Consider the following 24,354-nt stretch of genomic DNA (forward strand, 5'->3'; position numbering starts at 1 on the left):
TTGCCCTCCGTCCCACTGGTGTCCTCAGTGTCGGCAGACTCTGCCTCCTGGGTCCTGTGGAATGCAGCTCCCTCTTTCGCTGGTGCCTCTGCTTCTCTGCTAGATTATGCTAATGCACATAAGGACAGGATGACAAAACAAGAAAGGGGGGGAGAGAGACAGGATAAACTGGGTCAATGGCTGCACCAACACCACCGTTGGCGTACACAGCACCCTCACACACAGGGAACAGGCCTATGCACTATGCATTGCACCACCACCGATATTGCTAGCAACCAAGGCATGAGGAGGGGCACAAACTGCCAACTGCAGCACACCTGGGACCCACGCAGCCCTGACCTGTAGTAGATGTTTACAAGCTAGGTAGGCAGGATTATCCCTTCAGAACCCTAGCCACCAGAGGACCTACGCTGCTATGTCAGGCCTGGCCTAGAGGCACCCACTAACACACATAGCCACTGTACTCACCCCCTTGTGGCTACTGTGATGCCCGCAAGCGCCCATCCAGCACTGGATAGGCCCCCGCCAGTATGCGGATCATCAGGGGGGGTCAGGTTTTGATGGCACCCCTTCCTTCTTGGAAGGCCATCCCCAGCTAGGCCTCTGCCGTCTTCCAGGCCCAGTGTCTCAGGTCCTCCCACCGTTTCCGACAGTGGGTGCTCTGCCTGCCATAGACCCCCAGGGTCCGCACGTCCTTGGCAACGGCACGCCATATACCCTTCTTTTGATGGGTGCTGACCTGCAGAGGAAATAACCACAGGAAAACACCATTAGACAAACAGTCTAGCCAGTTACACATATGGCCCACCATACCAGTTTATAGCACTATTGGAACACACATAGCCCAGCACCCAATGTGTACCCAGCCAGGAGGACCTCCCTACCCCCTTTACACGGAGCTGTCACACACACCTCCATAGATGCATGCCTCATGCATCGTGCCACAGTGTACTCACCTGTTGGTCTGGAGGCCCATACAGCAGTCTGTACTGGGGTAGGGCCCCATCAACCAGTCTCTCCAACTCCTCCGAAGTGAAGGCTGGGGCCCATTCCCCGGTCACACGGCCATGGTAGGTTCCAGGCACAGGTCACACCAGCACATGCAGTGTAGGCCCTCTACTATGGAAGGTCAGGTAGCAAGTGAGGAATATGATAGAAAATGGCAGTCACGTCTGCGGGAGTGCATACCGTCACCGCCGGCGTAGATCACCATTGGCCACTGTAACCCATAGGGCCCAATATTATGCAATGGGGATTTGCACAGCGGTTCCCCACCGTCTCCCGCCACGGCACACAACATCAGCAGAATTACCTCACTTCCACCTGTCCCTCCATACAGGACAGGCGGATGCCATTTCATGTGGGGCTGCCCTATGGAATCATGCTGCGTCACAGGAGAAATAGGCACATACTGGACAAATCACACTGACCCATTACATGTTTACAGAATGCAAACTACTGTTGTGGCTCCAATGTTCAGTTTGTGACAGGCTCCTCACTCTTCTGTCCCTTAGATACCTACCACTGCGGATGAATAGGAGATGGAGACATATTCCCGTGTACAGAACCTTGGTAGACTTGGCTACACTTGAGGACAGGCACATTATCCTCACCTATAGACTTGACAGGGCCACAATCACAGAGCTGTATGCCCAATTGGAGCGTGACCTGATATCTGCTATCCGCCACCCCACCGGGATCCCCCCTCTTATGCAAGTGCTATCTGTACTCCACTTCCTGGCAACTGGTTCTTTCCAAGTGACAGTGGGCCGGGCAGCAGGAATGTCACAGCCAATGTTCTCAAACGGGCTGGCAAGAGTGTTGTATGCCCTGATAAAACACATGTGCAGCTACATTGTTTTCCTCCCGGTTGAGGATTTGGCCACAGTGAAGGCTGAGTTTTATGCAATGGGACATATCCCCAACAAAATTGGTGTGATTGATGGTACACATATTGCATTTGTCTAACCCCCTCCCTCCCCCCAGCAGAGAGACCAGGTGTTCAGGAATCGTAAGAGTTTCCATTCCATGAATGTTCAGATGGTGTGCTAGGCGGACCAGTACATCTCCCATGTCAATGCTAAGTATCCTGGGTCGGTGCATAATGCCTTTGTCCTGAGGAATAGCAGCACCCCAAATGTGATGGGACAACTACAGAGGGACAGGGTGTGGCTAAAAGGTGAGCCCTGTTTCCCACTCAGTATATGTTGGTGTATGGGTATGGTGTGGGCCACATAGGATAGTGTGTGGCTAAATGTTGTCCCTCAATATTTGCAGGTGACTCTGGTTACCCAAAGATATCATGGCCGCTGACCCCTGTGAGGAATGCCAGGACAAGGGCAGAAGAACGTTATAATGAGGCACATGGGTGAACCACAAGGATAATTGAGAGAACCTTTGGCCTCCTGAAGGCCAGGTTCCAGTGCCTCCATCTAACAGGTGGATCCCTGTACTACTCACCCAAGAAGGTCTGCCAGATAGTAGTGGCATGCTGCATGTTGCACAACCTGGCCCTCAGATGCCATGCCCCTTTTCTGCAGGAGGAGGAGACTGGAGATGCACCTGTGGCAGCAGTAGACCCTGTGGACAGTGAGGATGAGGAGGCAGAGGATGAGGATGAGGACAACAGAACATCTGTGATCTGTCAGTACTTCCAATGACACACAGGTAGGACAGTGTAACTTTACATTTCAATGACTTTGGTTGTAATCTGTGTGGCAATGGAATGCTGATATTTCCCACTTTTATGCCCATGTACTGTTCCCTCTGGCAATTCATTATGCAGATGTTGGTGATTTGACTAATGCTCCTGGTGTGATCACTACAGCCAGCTATAGCTCATCAATCTATGCTCATTCTATGTGCAGGTCATTTGCAATGTTTGTACCTGTTCCAAAAAATACATATTTTATATACATGACATACTCCAAATGTTTTTCTTTTCAAATGGTGTCTATTGAAGTGCTAACATATAGGGGGAAAGTGCAATGGGGTGGGGTGATGATGGAGGAAAGTGCAGGGTATTCTTCCAGTCTGTTTGTAGCACAGGTGCATTGTTCAAGGGGACATAGGAAGGAGAGCAATGACAGTTCAAGGTGGACAGGATGACTGAGTGGGACAGAAGGGGGACAATCACGTTTCCTTGCGGGGGTCTTGGCATGTGTCTCTGGCTTCTGTCTGGATCGCAGGGAATGTTTACGGGGTGGTTCACCTTCTGCAGGGGGATGGGTGCTGGTGGCCTGTGAGTCCTGTGACGGGCCTCCTGGCCACTGGCGGAAGTGGAAGGCTGTTCAGATGTCTGGCTAGTGGCAGGGGCCCACTGGTGTGAGTCTGCCTTCCTCATAATGTTGGCCATGTCTGCCAGCACCCCTGCTATGGAGATCAGGGTGTTGTTGACTGCCTGCAAGTCCTCCCTGATGCCCTGGTACTGTTCCTCCTGCAGCCGCCTGTTCTCCTGCATGTTGTCTAGGATCTGGCCATCGTGTCCGGATCTCGGAAAGTGCCTCCTGGAGATTTATTTCCCTGGGCCTGTCCTCCCACTGGCGCACAGTACTCCTCCCAGTTTCCCAGTTGGCCTATGCCTCTGTCTCCTGAACTGTGTGCCTACTGCCACTGACCCCAGGTCCCTGATTGTCTTGTGTGCGAGGTGTGGCCTCAGGTCCCTGTAGAGGTGGACACACTGCTGATTGTCGTGTCCTGGGGACAGAGGTGTGGGTACGCAGGGTGGGTGCTGTGGTGTTGTTTTCTGATGGGGGAGGCTCCGTGGTGGTGTGTGACTGGGCTTGGGTACCCGGCTGTCCAGTGGTCCCTGATGGACCAGGTAGATCGTCCAGATCCTGAAGACCAGAGTTACTGTCATCACTGTGGGCCTCTTCTGTTGGGGGACTGGATAGTGCTGACACCTCCTCTCCAGTGACATTGGCTGAGGTACCTGTGGGGATGTAAATGATGTGTTATGGTTTATGTGTATGACATGTGGTACATCCCTGGCTTCCCCTCTATGGTTGGATTCACCCTGCCAGCTTTCACTTTTTTATGTTAGTGTATGGTAGGATTGTTAGTTCTGTATGGTGTACATGCTTTAGTGATGAGTGCCCATGCAGGGCTGTGAGGGGTGTCCATGCATTGGTACAGCATGCAGGGCTTGGCATTGGGATTAGTGCGATGTGATGGTGGAGTGTGTGGGATGGAGTGGAGTGATGGGAGTGAGGGTGATGGTATGTGATGGCATGCAGGTATAGAGGGTGATAAATGTTGAAAGTTGACTTACCAGAGTCCAGTCCTCCTTAAACTCCTGCCAGGCCCTCAGGATGCAGTATTGCCAAGACTTGCTCCTCCCATGCTGTGAGTTGTGGGGGAGGAGGTGGGGGTCCACTGCCAGTCCTCTGTATAGCGAGCTGGTGTCTTGCTGCGATAAAACGCACCTTCCCCTGTAGGTCGTTCCACCTCTTCCAGATGGCATCCCTAGTTCTGGAGTGCTGTCCCATGGCGTTGACCCTCTCCACGATTCTCTGCCATAGCTCCGTCTTCCTGGCTATTGATATCTGCTGCACCTGTGCTCCAAATAGCTGTGGCCCTACCCTGACAATTTCCTCCACCATGACCCTAAGCTCCTCCTCTGTGAAACGGGGGTGTCTTTGTGGTGCCATGGATGTTATGTGCGGTGTGTTGGTGAGGGTGTGTTGGGTAATGTGTTGGGGTGTGTGATGTGGCGTGCGTGAGTGATGTATAGGTGTGAGTAGTGTGTGGCTCTGGTTATCTCAGTGGTCTTGGTGTCTCTCTTGTGACAATGATTTGTAATCGTAAAGGGTTGTGGGTAATGTGGGTGTGTGTTTTATAGTGGTGTCGGTGTGGTGTGTGTATGGGTGTCACGTGTGTGTTGTTTGAATTGTCCAATGTGTTGTTGTTTTGTCTGTGGGTGTCCATTGTGAGCGCGGCGGTATGTTCCGCCAATGGTTTACCGCCATTGAATGTCCGCCGTGGTGATTTGTGGGTCATAATGTGATTAATGTTGTTCTGTTGGCGTAACGGTGTGGGTTTTGATACCGCCACTTTATCACTGACCTTTGGTCTGGCGGATTTGTGTCTGTGGCTGAATTCTGTCAGATTGGTGTGTGTGTCATAATATGGTGAACGGATATCCGCCGCCATGGAGGTAAGTTGGCGGCTATCAGCGTGGCGGTAAGCAGGATTTACCACCAGGGTCATAATGAGGTCCTAAATCCTGTCTTCACACCTTTCTGTTGCACAATGAGTGAAAACAGAATTTGACCACTTTAGCACATGAGATGGAGCTCACAGAAAACCTATGAATGGATGAGTTTGGAAGACAGTTTTCAAAGAAGAACAGGGCGTGTAGTACAGATAGGGAGACTGTCCCTGTTTGCATCACTGCTTACCTTTAAACAGTTGCGCTAGGTACAAACAGGAACAGTGCACCCTGTTACAAGGATGCCTCCACCTGCCCTGGGGGCAGCGCTTTTCATGAAATACGGAGCAGCTGTTTATTAGTATAGAAATGGTGTTTTACAATGCAGGTGTCATGCTTCCTGCAATTTAAAGAGCGGAGAGAGATCTCCTTACAGGCAGGTGCAGTTAGTGTCTGCACCTGCCTACGTGGCGATGACACAGGTTCATGGTAGCCTCTTGGCACCCTCCAGAAGGCTGACTTAAGGAGGCACACAGACTGTGCACTACCTTTTTGTGGTGTATTGTCTGCACATACTGAGGGTCTTTTTGCCAGTGCGCCTGCATCCATGATGTGAGGCAGGTGCAGAGGCAAAGTAATTCCTTTATTTGAATTGGAGCATGCTCCCATAAAAATGAGGGAATTTACTTTAAAGATAGCACAGGCTCTACTTGTGCACCAACACTATCAGTATAACAGCAGGGGCTGCATAAACAGACCCCCTTCTGTGATACCATGCTGCCTAGGGGCGCACAAAGGGGCTATTGAGCTCCTGGAGCTCTCTGTGTGATACCCCCCAAATATTTACCTCTTTGACTGCAATTACTAGTTGTACACTTGCAGACATGAAAACTACTCTCAGGTATCCAGAATTCTGCTTTCTTTTGTTCCAACTATGTTGCTGCTTTTTAAACTTTTTTATCATTGAAAACAAAAGAACAACATGGATATAAACAGTAGCAAAGATCACAGTGTGCAAAATATAGGTGTTGGGTAAATTGCAAGGAGTAAATAGCCAGTCTTTCTAGGGCAAAGGTACAAAGGCTTGGGTGTGGTTAAAGGGACCTCCTTAACCTTTTTGGTGCGGGCGTCGGCCACTGGCCGACGCCCACACACCCTCCCTGGTGCGGGTCACGACCAGTGGCCGACACCAGGAAGGGTATTAATAAATCCTCGGGTGCGTCGCACCCGAGGATTTTTTTTTTTTTTTTACCTTTCCCCGGGAGACACAGAAGCTTCCGTGTCTCCCACCTGCCCCTTTGTGACGTCAGCGCGCCGCGAGGTGCGCTGACGTTTCAAAGGTGTTTTCCCCATCAAAGCAGGAAGCAGCCTTGCGGCCGCTTCCTGCTTCAATGGGGAAAACGGCCTTCCCCACGTTCGGGAAGGCCTCGTAAGAAAGGGGAGAGTCTCCCCTTTCTCACGAGGCCTTCTGAAAGTGTTTCCTGGCTTCCGATCGCAGCTGTGCTGCGATCGGGGGCCAGAAAACACCACTAGATGCCAAGGATTTCACTTGGGGGGGTCGGCCCCCTCAGAAAACGGGCCGCCCCACCGGACATATTTTTTTTTTTTTTAAAAAGGTAGGTGCCCCCTGGGGGGGGGGGGGGGTTGGGGGCGCGATCACCCCCCCCCCCCCCAGGGAAACTGTATTTTAAAAAAATAAATTAAAAAAATAATAATAAAAAGACAGGGGGTCGCCCGTGGGCAGGGTGACCCCCTGTGGGGGCAATCTTTTTTTTTTTAGATGTTGTAGGGTTTCCCTGGGGGCCATTTTGGCCCCTAAGGAACCATACAACAACTAAAAAAAAAATAGAACTATATGTAGATCTATATATATATAGATAGATATATCTATGTAGATATATCTATGTACATGGATATATCTATAGATATATCTATGTAGATATATATATAGATAGATCTATATATATCAATCAAAGAGATTTATAAAGCGCGTTACTCACCCGTGAGGGTCTCAAGGCGCTTTGGGGGGGGGGGGGGGGTGGGGGGGGGAGGGAAAGGGGCTGGGAGGTTCACTGTTCGAAAAGCAAGGTTTTGAGGCCCTTCCTGAAAAGAAGTAGGTTTTGGGTCTTGCGAAGGTGGGTTGGGAGGGCGTTCCAGGTTTTGCGTGCAAGGTAGGAGAAGGATCTGCCCCCGGTGGTGTTGTGTTTGATGCGGGGGACAGAGGCGAGAGAGAGGTCAGCTGAGCGGAGGTTTCGTGTAGGGGTGTGGAAGGTGACTCTCGTTGAGGTAGGCAGGGCCTGTGTTGTGGAGTGATTTGTGTGCGAGGATGAGGATCTTGAAGGTGATCCTTTTGTCAATGGGGAGCCAGTGGAGGGATTTGAGGTGTGGAGAGATGTGTCCGGGGAGGTCGAGGATGAGTCGTGCTGCTGAGTTCTGGATGCGTGTAGTTTGCGCTTGAGTTTTAGAGTGGTGCCGGCGTAGAGGGCGTTTCCGTAATCAAGTCTGCTGCTGATGAGTGCATGAGTGACAGTTTTTCTGGTCTCTGTGGGGATCCATTTGAATGTTTTTTTCAGTATACGGAGTGTGTTGAAGCATGAGGAGGTGAGAGCGTTGATTTGTTGGGTCATCGAGAGGGAGGAGTCTAGGATGATGCCGAGGTTGCGTGCGTGGTTGGCGGGGGTGGGTGCAGGGCCTAGCGTGGTGGGCCACCATGAGGGGTACCAGGTGTTTTTGTGTGGTCCAAAGAGGATTATTTCGGTTTTGCTTGAGTTGAGTTTCAGGTGGTTGGCTGTCATGTATATATCACTTTTGTCAATATGTGTGTGGTTTCCCTGGGGGGAAAAGGGTCAGACTTGTCTAGTGGCAGTTTTAGTGCCATAAAGAAGCGCAGAAGGTTTATATGCCTACTGCAAAGAGCAAATCTGTATTTTATGTAAATAGCTGAGTACATTAGTAAAGTCAGCCATTACCTGCGCTATAATACCAATGAAATGTATGTGCAGGGTGGAGGGCGGCTATGGAGAGATGAAGGGCACTTTTGCGGGGTGGTAATAAGGGAATCCTAGGAGGAGGGAGTGGGAGCACCAATAATGATTGTTGGACTGGGCGCAGGAGGTGCTAAAGACTGTGACGAATGGTATGTGACAAGGTGTTTTTTGAGTGTCTTGAAAGAACGTGCTGATTGAGGGAAGAAGCGCAGGTAAGGTGGCCTCTACTGTTGCACGTATCTCACATACACCACCGATTTTGTGACTGTCTACGTAGGCTAGTGTTTTAGAGCAACAGTTTAGCCAATAGCAGAGATGGCATCTTGATGGATGACTGCTGCCTGCACTCGGGTTATAGAGGACCGCTCTGACATAGGATCAGAGACTGAGATATCAGATACTGAGACAGCATCTGAGGGATAGGACAATGGCGCAGACTCTGGGAGTGATTTACCAGTCGGAGGAGTCCCATTCGATAACTCCTCTTCCAGTACATTATGAGGAAGGTGATGAGGACAGTCCTGCTGTCCCTTCGCAAGCTGTTTGTGCAACTGCGTAATAGTGGGTTAGCCCAACCCAGAGAGCAGGTGAATGCGGCGGCAAGCAGAGAGAGAGAGAGTGCTCTCTTGGGAGCTCCCCAATTTAGTTCAGCCCCAAATTCCACCGCCCAAATCGTATTGTGGAGCCATCAAAATTATCTATCGCAAAACAAACTGGTTTTGTAAGGCAGGCACCTGTGTTTTTGGTCCTGGATTCGGTGGCCATATAGAGAAACACACTAAACCCAACATTTCTGGAAACTAGACATTCGGGGGAGTCCACAGAGGTGTGACTTGTGTGGATTCCCCAAAGTTTTCTTACCCAGAATACCCTGCAAAGCTGAAATGTTGAAAAAAAACTAAATTTTTCTCACATTTCTGTCACACAAACTACAGGAATATGCTGGAATCCACAACATTCCTACCACCCAGTGACTCCTCACCTGTCCTGATAAAAATACTACCCCACTTGAGTGCCTACACCTAGTGCCTGTGTCAGGAATGGATCACCCCAGGGTCAACAGCTGCCTCACGTAAGGACCTACATTGACCGTTGTGTGATCTATTCCTGTCGCGGGCACCAGGCCTACCCACACAAGTGAGGTATCATTTTTATCGGGAGACTTGGGGGAACGCTGGGTGGAAGGAAATTTGTGGCTCCTCTCAGATTCCAGAACTTTCTGTCACCGAAATGTGAGGAAAATGTGTTATTTTAGCCACATTTTGAGGTTTGCAAAGGATTCTGGGTAACAGAACCTGGTCAGAGCCCCACAAGTCACCTCATCTTGGATTCCCCAGGTTTCTAGTTTTCAAAAATGTGCTGGTTTGCTATGTTTCCCCAGGTGCCGGCTGAGCTAGAGGCCAAAATCCACAGGTAGGCACTGTTTTCTATGAAAAAATGTGATGTGTCCACGTTGTGTTTTGGGGCATTTCCTGTCGCGGGCGCTAGGCCTACCCACACAAGTGAGGTATCATTTTTATCGGGAGACTTGGGGGAACGCTGGGTGGAAGGAAATTTGTGGCTCCTCTCAGATTCCAGAACTTTCTGTCACCGAAATTTGAGGAAAATGTGTTATTTTAGCCACATTTTGAGGTTTGCAAAGGATTCTGGGTAACAGAACCTGGTCAGAGCCCCACGAGTCACCCCATCTTGGATTCCCCTAGGTCTCTAGTTTTCAGAAATGCACAGGTTTGGTAGGTTTCCCTATGTGCCGGCTGAGCTAGAGGCCAAAATCTACAGGTAGGCACTTTGCCAAAAACGGCTCTGTATTATGTCAAAAAATGGGATGTGTCCACTTTGTGTTTTGGGGCATTTCCTGTCGCGGGCGCTAGGCCTACCCACACAAGTGAGGTATCATTTTTATCGGGAGACTTGGGGGAACGCTGGGTGGAAGGAAATTTGTGGCTCGTCTCAGATTCCAGAACTTTCTGTCACCGAAATGTGAGGAAAACTTGTTTTTTTAGCCACTTTTTGAGGTTTGCAAAGGATTCTGGGTAACAGAACCTGGTCAGAGCCCCACGAGTCACCCCATCTTGGATTCCCCTAGGTCTCTAGTTTTAAAAAATGCACAGGTTTGGTAGGTTTCCCTATGTGCCGGGTGAGCTAGAGGCCAAAATCTACAGGTAGGCACTTTGGAAAAAACAGCTCTGTATTTTGTCAAAAAATGGGATGTGTCCATGTTGTGTTTTGGGGCATTTCCTGTCGCGGGCACTAGGCCTACCCACACAAGTGAGGTATCATTTTTATCGGGAGACTTGGGGGAACATAGAATAGCAAAACAAGTGTTATTGCCCCTTATCTTTCTCTACATTTTTTCCTTCCAAATATAAGAGAGTGTGTAAACAAGAGGTCTATTTGAGAAATGCCCTGCAATTCACATGCTAGTATGGGCACCTCGGAATTAAGAGATGTGCAAATAATCACTGCTCCTCAAAACCTTATCTGGATCCCATTTTGGAAATGCAAAGGTTTTCTTGATACCTCTTTTTCACTCTTCATATTTCAGCAAATGAATTGCTGTATACCCAGTATAGGATGAAAACCAACTGCAGGGTGCAGCTCATTTATTGGCTCTGGGTACCTAGGGTTCTTTATGAACCTACAAGCCCTTTATATCCCCGCAACCAGAAGAGTCCAGCAGACAAAACGGTGTATTGCTTTCAGAAATCTGACATCGCAGGAAAAAGGTACAGAGTAAACCATAAAGAAAAATGGCTGTTGTTTTCAGCTCAATTTCAATATTTTTTTATTTCAGCTGTTATTTTCTGTAGGAAAACCTTGTAGGATCTACACAAATGACCCCTTGCTGAATTCAGAATTTTGTCTAGTTTTCAGAAATGTTTAGCTTTCCGGGATCCACCATTGGTTTCACACCCATTCCTGTCACTAACTGGAATGAGGTTGAAAGCACCAAAAATAGTAAAAATGGGGTATGTCCCAGTAAAATGCCAAATTTGTGTTGGAAAATGTGGTTTTCTGATTCAAGTCTGCCCGTTCCTGAAAGGTGGGAAGATAGTGATTTCAGCACCAGAAACTCTTTGTTGATGGCATTTTCAGGGAAAAAACCACAAGCCTTCTTCGGCAGCCCTTTTTTCCCATTTTTTTGGAAAAAACAAAATTTTCACTGTATTTTGGCTATTTTCTTGGTCTCCTCCAGGGGAAACCACAAACTCTGGGTACGATTAGAATCCCTAGGATGTTGGAAAAAAAGGACGCAAATTTGGCGTGGATAGCTTATGTGGACAAAAAGTTATGAAGGCCTAAGCGCGAACTACCCCAAATAGCCAAAAAAGGGCTCAGCACTGGGGGGGGGGGGGAACGGCCCAGCAGCTAAGGGGTTAAACTACAGCTAATATCATGATCCGCTTGATATCCAGGTGCTTTTATTGAAACCTGGCCTGCTGTAAATTATGAGGGTCGGGCCTGACGAGTATGGGCTTCAGCTTTTCCTTTCAAATAACTCTCCACATTCTCTGTATGACTGTTTGGAAGAAAATATAATGTAAGTCTAGCACTTGTAGGCTGCCTGCACAATTGTAAAAAATTGTGCCCGCCATTGGGCCACTTGACCGCACCCTTGGCCTATCCAGATATAAATTCCTGGAATCGGGCCTGTTCATAGGACTAACCAAAATTGCAATCTACGATGGCACATTTTAATAGGTTTTCGAGGTTTTAGCAACTACTTGTTCAGATGCCATTCAACATCCTGTGTGTCTGCCTGCCTATCTGTCCCCCTCCTCATGTATCTGTCTATTTACACTAAAGCTCTTTCCACTGTCTGCATGTGTATACTTGTGTGCCTATCAGTCTGCCAGTGTTTCTGCATGTGTCCGCTGCTCATCTCTCTGTATGCCCCCTGTATGTGTGCCTGCATACCATCCTGCATCTGTATGGCAGCCTGTCTGCCAGCTTTGCCTATTTACGTTTGTTTATTCTGCTGCCTGCACAATTGTCTGCCTGCATCCAAGATTTATACACCTGTGCGTCTGTCAGCCTGCTTTCTCTGTGCATGTCTGTGTCCGACTGTCTGCATATCAGTATGCTGGGTCTGTGCATAGCTGCCTACACCTTGCTTGTCTACCTGAATGCTCCCTGTATGTGCGCCTTCCACTCATCCTGCATGTTTGTCAGATGTCTTCCCCTCTGTCTATAGTTGTCTGTTTACCTTGCTCCTTACCAGGGCTTTAAGTGGGGTGAAACAAATGGGGGTAGGGGTCTATCAGAGAGACTTGGCCTGTATAATTAAGGGCATGGCTTAAAAACAGGTAAGCTAAAAATCAGTGCTTGGAATAATGTGCCACCCGACCGGTATTTTGCTGTTTCTTTCTATCATTGCATCCATATGTGTAATACAACTGACATTACAGCAAAACAAGCCAGGACTATCTGCTTAGTCAATGGTTGTTAGTTGCATAAGATAAGCAAGTGTAACAATGGCTTTCTCCTATTTCATATTCAAAATACTTCAGTTCTAAAATGAGAATGTGAAATAATTATTAGTCTCTTTGAAGTTACATCAAAGGCAACGAAGGTTGGTACTGGTGTCGAGTTAAGATTTTTTTCATCCTGAGGGTGAGGGCAATCATGGAGAGCTAGACCCGTCTCAGCACCTGCTTTTTAGAACTGCCAGTGCTGAGCACCAGAATGACCTGGCCAAATTATAGCCTTGATCCCTACGTATGTCTGCACCCAGTATCCATACATCTGTGCCAGTGGTTAATTTGCAAATAAAAACGTGCCGGTGCCCAAAACTCTCCTCTGAAACACGCAACTGCTGCATTTAAATGGGAGAGCACAGAATACTGAGGCAGCGTAATCCTAAACCCATCTCGGCCTCTTTAATCCATTTACAGCCACTCCCTGCCCCTTCAGCTCACTCTTGCAGCTTTCTGCTTTCTCTCTTTGTAGCGCTTTTCCCTCTTTCTTTCCTCTGTCTTTCCTATATGTCTTTTGCTTGCAGTGATTTCTTGACATAGAAAAATTAATGCCTGCCCTCAAAAATACGTGCCGGTACTCACCACCGGCAACCACCTGCTCAAATTAAGCACCGTCTGTCAACATCCTCTCTGTTCATCTGTGTTTGATTTTTATATTTCAGTAAATATGCCTGAGTCGCTGCATATAGGTATGTTGCTCGCCTGTTTGTATGTACCTTGTATGTACAGTGTATATTTTCTTCTATCAGTTGGGTGCCTGTCTGCTTCTACTGTGCATAACTGTCTCTGCATAGCTGGCTGCGTGCAAGTCTGCCTGCCGTGTGTTTGTCTCTGCGCGTCGGTCGAACTCGTCTCGTTGTCCATATTTGTCTGTCTGCAAAACTCTCTGCCGGAAAAAAATGTCTGCCTGCCTCTGTGCGCCTGTCTGGCTGCTCCATTTTTGTGTAACCTTCTGGTAGGTTCTTGTCCGCATCCGTTCTTTTCTAGATCTTCCAACCTCCATTCGTATACTCCTGTGTATCTGTCTTTTCCCGTCTTTACATCATCCTGTCCACTGGTTTTCAGTAAAATTAGTTTCCTTCAGTGATCACTTATTGTCGATTTCCACTCCTCAAGGATGCCTGAAATTGCTGCATCTCGAAACTAATATTTGCGCACCTATTCCGCTTTAACGTATGCGCCTCCCGCTGGCGGGGACATCTGTTTGCACCTCGTTGTTCCCCTCGGCTGCGCCTCAATTGGATCCCTCCCTCCCGCAGGTCCCAGGGCTGTCACGGCAGCCAGGCTCTGTTAACTATCACCGCTGGGCCCACGTTAAGCAGAGGTTCATGGCTGAGCTAATAACTCCCTGCCGCCCTGACTGATCACAGTGGTCCAGCCAGGCTCCTCATCACGGGAGGACCCATCTCTTTACCCGGGGGGTGCGCTCCTTTGTCTGCTCCCCTGGGTGCACTTGTTGTGCGTTTCCCTCATTTCTAGGGTTACACGCGGAAATACTAGGCGCTTTGATGCTTTCAGAAACTTAGCTGATTGACCATTGACAATCGAATCCTCATCATTATGATTTTCGAACACTATCCTTTGAAATCTAAATTGCTTCCCTTTGTTCCCCTGTATGCGGTTGCACTGCCAGCTTTGCTTTTAATGCTCGGTAAACGAAAATATGATATGTTTGATCTTGGTATAGCTATTAGCGGCAATTGGGCAGCCCCCCGTAACCCCATAGCTAACTCTTCTATGTAGTTCATGGACCAATCTACTATTAGGTCCCCATTATGAGTTTGGACGAATTCTGTGCACAGAATAATCGATACCGGCCAGATTTTTCACATAGAATTAATTCAGTTATGAGCCAGATACCTTGAAATGCAGACTAATTGTGCAGACCGGTCGCAGGGTCGGCTTTAAGGGCGGTAAAAAAAATATGGGTATAAAAGTACAGGTTGCTTAGTTCATTGTTTGTTCGGGCAACAATGACAATGTCAAAATAACTGCTGATTGATGTACCTGCTGAAGGGAGACTTAGTTTTGTCCAATGGTAGTTTTGCTTCATCATAAAGTAATACAGAAGGTTAATACGTCTGCTGCAAAGATTGTGTACCATGCAGATCACAGAACTGTATTTTACGTGGATAGCTCAGTGGGTTACTGCTTTTGTTACAAAAATCCTTTTGCAGTTCATAAGTTACAATCCTGATGTAGAACAGTGGCCTATGAACTGTCATTATCGAGCAGCATGCAAACTGCATGGTATGGGTTAAAACGTTATGTTTTTTTCACCAGGCTTTCATTATCTTAATGTTGGTAAAAAGGGTTCATTTGGATAGAAATACATTCTCATTAGTAAAGCCAACCCTAACCACTGTGGTATGTTTTAAATCTCGAGTATGTACTTCTCCAGACTAAACAATTAAAATATACTGCTTACTAGCACTGATGAGATTCCTACACCTTGTCTTGGATAGCATTTCCTACCGACTCATTTACATGTGTATTATTCATTGTCTCTTTATAATAGGTGTGATGTAAAGTGCTCTGACACCCTACACTGGTGTGAGTAGCACTTTAGAACACATTAAATGCACTTCATTTTAAATGTACTCACTGTAATTGGGACCATGAGTCTGTGCCCTCAAGTAGTTACATTTGAACAGAAAGGAAAAATCAGAAGGCCAGAGGGAAGCACCCTCAAGGGAAAACCATGTGTGCCTTGCTGAATGCCCTTTTCATGGTCAAACACTGTACTGAGATTCATGAGCTGATTGAACTACATGGTATTGATTGTTTGGAACGAGGAAGACTCAGACCCAGAGTTGGTGGCAGCCACCCCTTAGGGGTACTCTATTATCAAACTGGAGAGGCTCTAACGTAGAGGAGGGGCCTAGCTATTACTTAAAAAAAATGCTTTACCTTCACGCTGCAGCCTATCAATGTCAAGACAGTTGTTATTTGTGAGATGGCCCAGTTTAGAATAAAAGAAATCATCCATCCTGCTCTCCGGACTACTTGTGTACCAGCCTCCATGTTCTCGCACGAAGTTCATTGAAGTATGGGACCACATGTTCAATCCTTTTATCACTAGCCTGAACTACACCATATTGGCGATTTCAACTTCCAGACAAGGATGGCAAAGATGCTGCTATCTATCTTGAGCTTATGAATAATTTTGGGTTCTCCCAGTTTGTTAGTGCTCCCACACATATTGCCAGACATACTCTTTACGGGACCGTTTTCAATCATCTGGCCTCGGAGATTAGTAAAATTCTCCCGCTCATCTGGTTGGACTATTTTGCAGTTACCTTTATGATCAACAAATTCAAAAAGGAGGGGCAGAGCGGGAGATTCGGAGAAAAAAAAGGAGTAACTCCTGGTCCTGTGTGTATGTCTCCCAATAATATACTAAACAAAGTATACACACAGTTCCATAGCGAGAAACATGTTGACCCCTTGATTGAGTATCACGGTGATTCTGTGTACTCTTATTTTTGTACCTTTTTTACTCTGAATCCTAGTAAAATTGTTTATATTTTGTGTCTAGGGAATGTAGAAATTATTTTACCATATCCCTATACGATGTTTTTAACCATGCCAGGGGTTTAAATATCAGAATAAATAGCTTTTTTACCCCTAGTCATTTTTAACTTTTTCTATACCAATCCTCTTTTTTTCACGACTTGACCGGCTTCACATCAACTGTCTAAAGATCTCCGGCAAAGAGCCCCTCTGTGGGGCCCGTCAGGCATTGCAGTGCCGGCCTGACGAGGAGCATAGCCCTATGATGAAGCATGTCACCGGATGGTGAGTGAGGGCTCTTGCTTCGAGCACATTGCTTCCCCTCCCCCTTTTTGGAAACCTTACCCCTAAAACCATAACCCTCGTCTTCCTTTTATCCCTCTTTCTTTCTCGTTTTGGAACTGTGTGTATACTTTGTTTAGTACCTTTATGATCAAACCACAGAGGGTAACGGGTTAAACAATATGCAAAGCCACCACTTATAGATGCTGGAAAAAAGTTTCTTAGACAGATTTGGAAGCTGTGCTTGTTGGAATATTAGAGAAAAAGAATACCCTGCTGAACCGAGACCAGAAGAATTCAAAACCTGGGTAACGGAGGCAGTGGAAGAGGTTGCCCCACTAAAAAATAAGAGGGGCACGAAGTCCAGGGTATCTGCACCCAGGTTCTCTGATGAGTTAAAAAACTCAGACACTGCAGAAGGCAGGAACGCAAGTGGAGGACTACTCATACAGCTGAAGAGAAGGCTAAATATAAAGAGCTGATTGCTACACATAAAGGGTCTTTTGTGGGGACCAAATCAACCTATTATATGAGTAAAATATGTTCGGCCAGCAATACCTCCAATTAACCCTTTAAGTTGCTAAAAGAGCTCTCTAACCCTCTGGTACAGCAACTTCTTGAAAATTCATAAAGTGTTTTTTATTACGTTTGCAGTCTTTTTTAAGGAGAAAATCCTTGAAATGTTTGCAGAATTTAATCCCAGTAAGGATAGATGCCCCCTGCAGGTCAAGTAGAGGACCCCTTTGTACGGAAACCTGAGATTATATCCACCTTTCCCCTATATCTTGCATACAAATTAGGGTGTTATTGATGCAGTTAACGTCAGGCTCTCCAGAGGATCCCTGGCCCCAGAATCCTTCAACTAGCCCCATATTTGATAACCTCTTTTTTAGAAAAGGTTTTTAATCAGATAATTTAACAGGAGTTTTTCCCCAGATCTGGAAGAAGGCCCCCATTCCCCTTGAAAAAGCCAAGTGGGGAACTAGATGATGAAAAAAATTGCACTCTATTTCGCTCCTATGTTCACTAGCCAAGATTCTGGGAAAATACATGAAACAGACCTTGGCCGGATTCATTGCCACTCAGGACCTTCTGGACCCCTCCATAAGGGTCACAGTACCGAATCGGCCTTAGTTGTAGCTGCAGATCACATCAGCACCAAGGGGATCAGAGAGGCATTGCGATTCTGGTGATGCTGGATCTATTTGCAGCATTTGATACGGTGTCCTCATTCCGCTTGGTGCAAAGATTGCACCAGGCGGGAATATGGGGTACCACACTGGATTTTGTGAACTAATTTCTTAATAACAGAACCCAGACTGTCGGCTGTGGTAACTTTAGGGCAGTCCCCTTTTGGCTCCCCTGTAGGGTGCCGCGAGGGTCCTTGCTTAGCCCCAGTTTGTTTAATCTTTATGTGGTCCCACTCGCAAATCTGGTGCGATCATTTGGTTTCCCTGTCCTGTCTTACACCAGGCAAAACCCAGATCATTGTCTCGATATCTGGTGATTTGGTCTCTGTGGCAGAGAGATTTAAACATTGTATGTCAGACGTTAGCATCTGGATGAAGGAGAACAAGGCAAAATTAAATGCAGAAAAGATGGAGATCCTGGACTTTTGGGCTCACCTTTCAGTGTGATCAGAGTTGTGGAGGCCAGAGAGCTGAGGCCCCCTCCATACTCTAGTTGAATCAGCAAAAAACATGGGAATGATTTTTGACAACACATTGTCTTTTGATATGCAGGTTAGTAGGACTACCTGCTCTTGTTTCTATGTTATGAAGATTCTGATAAAAGTTCTCCCTTTCATCCCATTGGAGCCTAGAACAGCAGTAGTCATGTCTCTGATTACATCTCGCCTCGACTACTGTAACGTATTACACTTTAACATCAACAAATCCTCTTTCAGGAAACTCCAGGTGATTTAGAATGTGGCTGCTCGCCTGGTACTGAAAATTCCTAAATGTTTCTCTGTGACAGAAGGCCTGTGTTCCCTCCATTGGCTTCCTGTCACAAAGCGAGTGACCTTCAAAGCCCTCTGTATTGCGCATAAGGGGCTGTATCAACAGGGGTCTTTACCCCTGAGGTCAGACTTTCAATGGTACTGTCCCGGTAGACAACTGAGATTTTCTTCTCTAAGGAAGGTCAGTGCTCCTAGGTTCTGGAAGACGAGGTGGGATGGCCGGACCTTGGCGGTGGTAGCCGCAAAGCTATGGAATATGCTGCCTTTCCATATAGCCATTTTAGGGTACCACATGGCCTTCTTTAAACAACTTAAGTCCTGGCTTTTCTCCCTCCCATAATTACATTCCTTTGTGGCAGCTTCTTATGTTGGCAGCGCTTTAACACCTATAGGCATATTGCGCTTTATAAATACTAAATACAAATACATAGGGGATTGATGGGTGAGTCAGTATTTGTGTGAGTCTGTCTTTATAACAAGAGTTCAAATAAAATGACCTAATTACTTACCAGTAATTGATTTACTCTGAGTCCACTTCCCTCGCTTCTATTCATTACATGAGGCCATCCTGCCTTACCAAACACTCATACCACGTTTGCTTAATATATAACAACTCTCCATTCATCCTGTATGTACAACACATCCTGACACAACCCAGATCTTTGTTTGGCCTGGAATAATCGGACTCAGAGTAATGCAATTACTGGTAAGTAATTGGAGCATTACCACATGTCTCCTCTCTCTCTTCCCTTCACTACAACATGAGCTGTACCAAACTACACAGGACAACCAAAGAGTTAATGTGCAAAAACTCATGTTTATTGAATACAAAAAAAAATATATAGGTCCACTATTTTGACTTTATAGTGTGCAAAACTGTAGAACCACATACATCAGAAAGTTCAATTTCCTGAACAATTCTACATTGAGAAGCTAATGTCAAAGGAGATGACTAAGTGGCTGCCCTGCAGATTTCAGGAATTGAAGCACCCTGTATCTCAGCTTACAAGGTAGGCATTGATATGGTAGATCTACCCTGAACCCCAAGAGGAGAGACCTACCCTGATGCTTTGTAAGCCAGCGAGATCAAAGACCTAAACCACCGACTCAAAGGAGAAGTGGATGGTTTTAACCCTTTATTCACTGGACCAAAGTTTACAAACAATGAATCAGAAACTCTAATAAAAGCCACCCTATCCAAATATATCAGAATGGCCCTTCTGACATCCAGATGATGTAACTTCGCCTCCTCTTAAGAAGAAGACAAATCACAAACTGAAGGCAATATCAACTCCGGATCCCTGTATAAAGGAGAATTGACTTTTGGACAGAGGGACAAAAGAGGTTTCAAAATAACTCAGTCTCCAAACACCCTACAATACGGACGCTTGCTGGATAACACACCCACTTTTCCTAAATGCCTAGCTGAAGTCACAGCCAATAAAAAGTAAGTCTTGAGAGTCAAGATCTTGAGATCTATGGAGTCCAAGGGCTCAACTGTGGATCCATCAGAGCTTCCAAAACCAGGGAGAGATCCCAAAAAGGGAAGTGTTTCTTTGGAGAAAAAACAAAACATTTCTCAAACTCTTGAAAAGACAACCCACCAAACCTTCCTCATCTGATAGTTTATTTCAGAAGCTTCTAAAAGTCTTCACTGCTGCCCCCTAAAGTTTAAGGGCAGCCACTTTCCAACCTAATAAAGCCTCACCTTGAAAAGAAACCATCACATCAAACAGATCTGAAGAAGTGGGGTCTAACTCTTTAGGCTGACACCATTTACTGAAGCAATGCTGGTGTCTTAAAAATTATTTATTAGTTGAAGATCGCCTAGAAGCTTCAAGAGTCTTAGTCAGACTAGCAGAAACTCCTTTCTGCAGTAAACCTGGCTTATCAACCTCAAGGCCGCTCCTTTATCCTGGAGAGGGCTACCTCGTAATACTGAGAATAGAAGCGGGGAGGGATTCAGAGGTAATTTCTATTCCTCTGACTCCCTCATCTCCACTCGAAAAGGATTCTAAGATGAGTAAAGCCATGCGGGGGCTATTAGAATTACTGATGGTCTCTCCATCGTCATCCTAAGAAGAAACGTGGAGATGAGACAGAAGGGGGAAAGCATAGAGAATATCCTGAGGACATCTGCATGAGAGAGCACCCACTGACCAAGCTTCGTCCTCCTTGGACCTTCGTTGAACAAAATGTTATCCCTTGGAGTTGAGAAAGGTTGCAAAAAGATCTATCACTGTGTTTCCGCCATCTGCCTGAAATCTTCACAAAATCGTGATGAAGACAAAAATCCACTGAAGACGGAATGTTCTTGCTCAGGTTGTCTGCTAGAGTATTAACTAGACTTTGGATGTGGATTGCATGAATGGATATCAGTCTGGGTTCTTCCAACTGAAATATCCTGCTTGCAGTCTCGGCCAGAGATCGAGACCTGGTCCCCTCTGCCATTTGACATATGCTTTGACTGGCACTTTGTCTGTTCTGATCAGGGCCACTGCTCCTTTCAGATACAGAGAAAAGGTTCTCATTGTCAACCTTACAGTTTCAAGTCTCATACAGTTTGATCATCTCCTGCTCTGGGAATGGAACCAAGAACCCTTGATCTGGTGGACCCCCATCCATGCTCCCAGCCTGATAGACTGGCACCTGTTGCGTTAACTGTGCGTGCTGGAAGGGAGAGAGGGATTCCCTTCAGGTTATGCTCTGTTTTTAGCCACCAAATTAAATCTCTCTGGACCTGGGAGAGAGAGGAATCTGAACAGTTAGAGGCTGAGTAAGGGGGGGAATCAGTAAGTCAACATGTGAGCCATCTGCTTGTGTAAACAGAACCTGGGTCAGGTAACTAGAAATACTGTTGCCGCCAAATCTCCTTCGACCTGTTGCAAAGCTGAAACCTTTGGATTCAACAGAGCCAGAAGATTCAAGATGTGAGACTGAATCTTTGCCCCCATTTCTTCTGGTAAGATGGCTAAACCTATATTGGTGAGAAACCTCGCCCCATAAACTGTTGGTACTGTTCTGGTAATAGGTTGGATATTCTCTGATTTATAAGAAAACCGTGCCTCTGTCTAATGCACAGAACAACCACTGGGGCCAATTCTTTGGTGGGAGCATGAATCAACCATTCGTCCAGGGAAAGAATGAAGGAAAATCCCCTGATGGTGCACCAAAGCCACCAAAGAAGCCAAAACCTTTGCAACACCCTTGGTCCTGATTTCAGAGCGAATGGCAGTGCTGCAAATTGGAAATTATGTTCTTCTATAGCAAACAGCAGAAACATTTGATGTTTTTTTGCCATAGGAACGTGCAAGCAAGCATCCTGAAGAGCTATGAAAGCCATATAGTCCTTGATGCTTACCAATGGAATTATGGATTGGAAAGTGACCACCTTGAAGAAACTGTCCTGATCCAAGCATTTACCATTTTTAGATCTAGAACTGGCCTGAACTTTCTGGTAGCCTTTTGCCCTAGGAACAAAATGGAAAAGTTTCCTTCCCCTTGTTCTGCAACGGCCACTGGAACAATAACTCTGTTCTCCAAAAGGGCCTGCACCCCCTTCTAAACAGCCTGTCTCTTTCCGAGATCCCCCGCATATGAGTACAGATAGTGCCCCATTCAGGAGACAGACTGACAGAGTCTATATGTTAAGAGTGCCTGACAATATTAAAGGGCCATTGATCCAATACACCTTCTTCACAAATCTCCTGAAAAAATAAAAGCCTGCCTTCTGCTGGATAGAAGGTCCCTACCCAATAATTGTCAGGAATCAACTTAGATGGCCCTTGTTGCACCATGGGCTCACCTGAGGATGGTAATTTCCTTGGCTGGAACTTTCTCTGATGACACGAGTAAGGTTTTGAATCCTTTCTGGATGAAAGGTAAGAAGAATGCTCCCAGAAATGTTGAGTTGAATGTTTTCCTTTATAAGGCATAGAATGCTTCAGATCCTTGAATGGTTTGGTAATCATATTGTCCAACTATTCACCGAACAGCATTTTTCCTTCAGAGAGAATTTTCAGCAGAGCAGATTTTTCTGAAGGATCTGCCCTCCAGACTCTCATCCATAAATTCCTTCTGGCCAAACCCATTGATCATCACCATTGCATAAGGTTTAAAAATATCAGAAGAAATATCAGCTAGAAACTTTGCCTCATGGTCCATATCCACTAGCAATACTGAACAGTCAGTTTCCTCCTCAATTGCTGTGGCAATTCATCAAAGGCTACATAGATTCCAGGCACTTAAAGCCAGATTTTCTGTGGAACAGCATTCTCTTTAATGCACCCTCCACTGTTTTATCAGTAGCATCAGAAGGTGAACAGTCCTAGGGATTAATGGCAGTTCGTCCAGTAAGGGTGGCTAGAATGGCATCCACCTTAACATTACGAGGAAGAGACTCTTTGCCTTTCTCAAAAGAGTACAATTTTTGTAAAAATCTTGGGAGAGTGGAGCTTTCCCGCTCATGACATTTTCCACTATTTAAATTCTTAATCCTCCCATGAAATGACATGGCAAAAACTGTAAGCTTAACATACTGAGGAAAGGGGCTCTCTGCAGTCTCTAGAGTAGGAAAAGGGGAAAACCTAAATTCTGCCTCATGTGCTACAAAATATCTGTTACCTTCTTCCTCCACACATATTTTCCTGTTAAAGTTAAAGGGATATCTGTCTCTGAAGCACATGATGCGGTGATAGGGAAACAGCAAATTCCCCAGCATCCCCCTTTTCCTTAGGCTTGGATTTCACTGTCATCCAAAGCCCTGTAAACAGATGCCTTAATCATAGTCTGAATCTCTGCCACAGAGATTGTGAGAAAATGGGTGTACCTTATGACACTTTGGGGCTTTGTCGTGCAGTACATTTGCATTTGTTCCCTTGGGTTCACTCAGAGGTATTTGCTCAACCCTCAGCTCAACCCTTTGGTAGCTATGGCAGATAGCGGCAAGGCTTAGCAAAGGAACACTGTGTAAAGCATTTAACAACAACAAAATAAGAAAGTCACCAAACAAGAAAGAGACATGACAATAATTTGTCAAAATAGTGCATATTTTCATGAACGTTTAGAGTCCTTGATGACTAAAATCCACCAGAGATTTCCGGATATATACATTTTTAAAGCATTTAACAAATATTAACATCAAGCTCAAGCAAAGATTGGCTAGTCAAAACTTTGCAAACTTTGTAAAAGTTTGGAAAACTTTTGTGACACTGAGTTTGGTGACCCTGACCTTAGTGACCAAATCCACAAGGATAGATGTCTAGGAGTCTAGAATGAAAACATTGGGAAGTTACCTGGCCACCAGGGTGTCCTAAAAGCAAGTTCCAACCTTTACAGGCTTAAAGGTGCTCGATTGATGCTCCTGAGGCGGCGTGGTCCATGGGGGTGAAGTCTGGTTGAGTCCTCAATCCATGAGTGAGTAGGGGTGACTCCAACCACTGATTTTAGGGGCCCACAAAGTCCTCAGTGCAGGAGTCAAAGGGCTGCACATTGGTTGGGGCTAGTGTCCTTGTAGTCAAATCTAGTCTCTGACAGCTCTCTCGGATCCAGCAGACTTAGGGCTAGACTTACCTATAGCAGGTTCCTTTGTTGGTGCGCCCAACGACTGGTAGCAGGGAAACTGACATGGTGGTTGCCACATTTTGGTTTCTTTCAGCTCTTGTGCCCCTGGAGCGGGTTCCAGGGGATCAGCTGCCTGATCCTTAGAGCCTCTGCAGTGGATTGGGGCCGGGAATCAACTCTCCCCAGGCTAGGCATGCAGAACAGGATCCAAACTCCACTAGCCCAATGTGCAGCAGGTGGAGTTGCTCCGGCACCGCAGCCTCTCTTTGTGTGATTTGAAAGTGTACAGAGTGGTCTTCTCCTTGTCCTTGGTCTAAATCTAGCAAGTAAAAAATTTTAGTATGTCAGGGGAGCCCATTGTATCTCAGTACATTGCCCTGAGAAGACAACATGGTCATTAGCCAATGGGCTAGTATGTCCCCT

This window comes from Pleurodeles waltl, chromosome 4_2 (genome assembly GCF_031143425.1).
Source record: "Pleurodeles waltl isolate 20211129_DDA chromosome 4_2, aPleWal1.hap1.20221129, whole genome shotgun sequence".
Taxonomy (NCBI): Eukaryota; Metazoa; Chordata; class Amphibia; order Caudata; family Salamandridae; genus Pleurodeles; species Pleurodeles waltl.